Below are 4,025 nucleotides of genomic sequence, written 5' to 3'. Positions count from 1 at the left end.
GTAAGCTATTCGAAAAAATGATTAATCGCAGACTGATACATTTCCTTGAACTGAACAATATGCTTGATCCCTATCAGTGTGGCTTCAGAGAAGGGCGGTCCACAACTGATCATCTTGTACGCATTGAAGCAAATATCCGCGATGCATTTTTATATAAACAGTTCTTTTTATCGATATTACTCGATAGGAGAAGGCGTACGACACGACGTGGCGATACGGGATCTTGCGAGACTTGTCGGGGATGGGTATCCGTGGAAATATGCTAAACATAATAGAAAGCTATCTGTCCAAACGTACCTTCCGCGTGAAAATAGGCAATGCATTGTCGCGACCTTTTATACAAGAAAATAGTGTACCTCAAGGAGGTGTGCTTAGCTGCACACTCTTTATCGTGAAAATGAACACCCTTCGTGCTTCATCACCGCCAGCCATTTTTTATTCTGTTTATGTAGATGATATACAAATAGGCTTCAAATCCTGCAACCTTGCGGTGTGTGAGAGGCAAGTACAACAGGGCTTGAACAAAGTATCTAAATGGGCAGACGAAAACGGGTTTAAAGTGAACCCGAACAAAAGTTCTTGTGTGCTTTTCACAAGAAAGAGAGGCCTCGTAGCAGATCCCAATATCGAAATGTATGGCCAGCAAATCCCTGTGAACAAAGAGCACAAGTTCTTAGGTATCATACGTGACTCTAAACTAACATTTATTCCACACATAAAGTATCTCAATGTGAAATGCTTAAAAACAATGAACTTACTCAATATTTTATCCCATACACATGGGGCAGTGACAGAAAATGCCTGATGAATCTTCACAAAAGCCTCATTCGATCACGATTGGACTGCGGTGCCGTGATTTATCATTCTGCAGCCCCGAGCGCGCTAAAGATGCTAGATCCGGTTCACCATTTAGGAATTCGACTGGCCATTGGCGCTTTCAGAACAAGTCCCATTGAAAGTTTGTATGTCGAATCAAATGAGTGGTCACTCGATCTCCAGAGAACATACATCAGCCAAACATATTTCCTGAAAGTACACTCTAATCCTGAACATCCGTGTTTTAATACCCTTAATGATATGACATATGATACACTCTTTCGTAATCGTTCCTCTGTAAGACAGCCCTTCTCACTTCGTGTGAGGGAGCGTAGTGTTGAAATGGATGTCCCAATCCTCAAACAACGCCTAATGCCTCCAGCTAAGCTGCTACCTCCTTGGGAGTGGCAGATGATATATATCTTTCATGCAAGTTACAAAACACGCTCCAGAGATTGAAATCCGAATGCATTTCCGGGAACTCCAATACAAACACTCCTGCATGGAGTTCTACACAGACGCATCGAAGTCACGCGAGGGGGTGTCATATGCAGCCGTCGGCCCATCCTTCTCAGAATCCGATGTACTGCATCCGGAAACAAGCATCTTTACGGCTGAGGCCTACGCACTACTGTCGGCTGTAAAGCATATAGGGAAAACAAAACTCAAAAAATCTATTATATATACGGTCTCCCTAAGCGCTGTGAAGGCTTTGATGTCATTTTGTAAGCACAAAAATCCAGTAATCAATGAACTATATTCCGTTTTATGTAAAGCGTATATATGTAACCAGCATGTCATCATATGCTGGGTGCCGGGTCATGGGGGCATCGAAGGTAACGTTCTGGCGGACCAGATGGCCACATCAATTGCATCGTATTCTGTTCATCCTACCGCAGCAGTCCCTGTTACAGATCTGAGGCCCTTCTTGCGCAGGAAACTGCGAAACTACTGGCAACACTTGTGGGACAGGGAAACAAATAATAAGCTGCACGTAATAAAGCCACAATTAGGGTTCTGGCCTTCTGCAATAAAATCACGCCGGACAGATGTCCTATTCTGTCGTCTTAGAATAGGACACACATTTCGCACCCATAACTTTTTACTCACTGGAAATGACCCTCCAACCTGTGGCAGATGCGGGGAGAGGCTGACCGTGCTCCACGTCCTCTTGGAGTGTCGGAAAGCCGAATCTGAGAGAAGGAGACATTTTTCCTTAGCATACCGTCAACACATTCCTCTTCATCCTGTAATGTTTCTCGGTCCAGAACCGCTTTTTGATACAAAGACTGTCCTAGGTTTCCTCAGAGATGTTGCCCTACACGTTATTAGTCCCATACATTCGTAGCGCTTCCTCTCTTGAGAGGATGCCACTGTGACAGTCATGCTGTATAGCACATGCCTCCAGGCCCTTGTGTTTCAAGGGCTCTGGCGAGGCAGTCGTGCTCCAGGTAATTTTACCATCTCACATATCTTTTATAATGCATCATTCTCTCACGATGGATTTTATTGCTCATAGAACATGTCATTATCATCGACATAATCTTAAAACAGATAGATTTTACGCACTCTAGAGCGACTATTTTTAAGGCCCCTTTACAGCCACGTCACATCAACCTCATTGAACTCATAACTACATTGCAAATTCATCAACACTGGCTTGGCGCTCTTTGGCCATACCTGGCCCTTGCGCCAATAAAGACCAAACATTCATTCATTCATTAACTACGACTACGCGCTTCAACACCTCTGTTCAGTAAGCGGTCTCAGTGACAAGACACTTAACCAGCTCCTTGCCAATTGTACTGCTCGAATTAGAGCGGGCAAGCCATGCTGCCGTGCAGTTCCTGTGCTCGACGCGATTTTCATGTGCGCAAAACTTTTCTTCTGCTCTTTTCCAATCAGAAAAGCCGTGCGTGGTGAAAGCACTGGGGTTGCTTGAAATCGAAAATAGTTTGCACATGAAACAGTAAACAGCACCTTTGGACTACGAGTACATTAAGCAGTGTCGCTCGTACGCCTCCCCATTTACAGCCTTTCGCACGAAAAGATGAGGTGACATATAGCGTTTCTGAGTTTTGTATTGCCTTTCGGAAGACAGACATGCAGACAGACAATGAACTTTTATTGAGGTCCTGAGGGACTAGCCGGCGGAGATCCGTTGGGGCCCCCGGCTCGCCGCTGGCTGCTCCCATGTCGGAATCGGGAGGCCAAGCCTCTCCGCTCTTTCACGGGCCCTCTGGACGGCCATGGACTGGAGCTTGAGTCCCGTACTAGATGTGGCCTCGTCCCAGTACCGTTCGCTGGTGAAGGACGTATCCCGTAACGCAGGACACTGCCAGAGCATATGAGATAGAGTGCTAACCTCCTCCCCACAATCCGGGCACTGTGGGTCAATTTCTGGGTAAATCCTGCTTAAGAAACCTCGCGAGGGATATGACCTTTTCTGAAGCATCCTAAGCGTGATCGATTGAGATCTGCATAGATTCGGGTGTGGAGGCGGGAAGCGCCTGCGTTCCTCTTTATAATGGAAGACGATCTCAAGAAAGGTTAATAAGGGGTCGCTGTGGACGAGCTCCTCCGGATCCAATGTAGCCCCACCGCCGTCGCGGCGCGTTAATTCTCGCGCACGGCGGTGAGCAATCTCATTGGGGTTCGGGCGGCCCGGCAGCACGTTGTCGCCCATGTGAGCGGGGAACCATATAATATAATGCGCGGGGTCACAATTAGTTCTGGACTTGCTTTTCAAAATCGCCTCCACCTGTCTCGCAACCATTCCCGAAGCGAAAGCCCTGACGGCCGCGCGTGAGTCAGTGTAGATATACGGCCTTTTTGAATCTTGCATCGCCAGCGCAACTGCCACCTGTTCTGCCACGTCGGCCGTCACAGCACCTACCGAGGCCGCAGATAGGAGCTCGCCCTTTTCGCTGACCACCGTGACCGTGAATTTACCGGAGTACCCCTATGAGCTGCGTCCACGAAGGCTTCCATGCCGACCGTTTTTCTCAATGTCGCCCTGGCACGAGCTGCTCGCCTGCCCGCATTATGCTGTGGGTGAACGTTTCTAGGGAAGAGACCGGCGACGTAGGTCCCTCTGGAGTTCTCGTCCAGCTGAACCGCCTCGCTGTGACTGTAACGCGGCGGAAGACAGAAAATTTTCTGCTCGATTTTGAAAATACAATGGCCCTTTCTCAAGGCATACACTCCGA

This window comes from Dermacentor variabilis, chromosome 1 (assembly GCF_050947875.1).
Source record: "Dermacentor variabilis isolate Ectoservices chromosome 1, ASM5094787v1, whole genome shotgun sequence".
Taxonomy (NCBI): Eukaryota; Metazoa; Arthropoda; class Arachnida; order Ixodida; family Ixodidae; genus Dermacentor; species Dermacentor variabilis.
The sequence above is the reverse complement of the archived record's forward strand: the minus strand, read 5'-3'. Positions refer to the sequence as shown.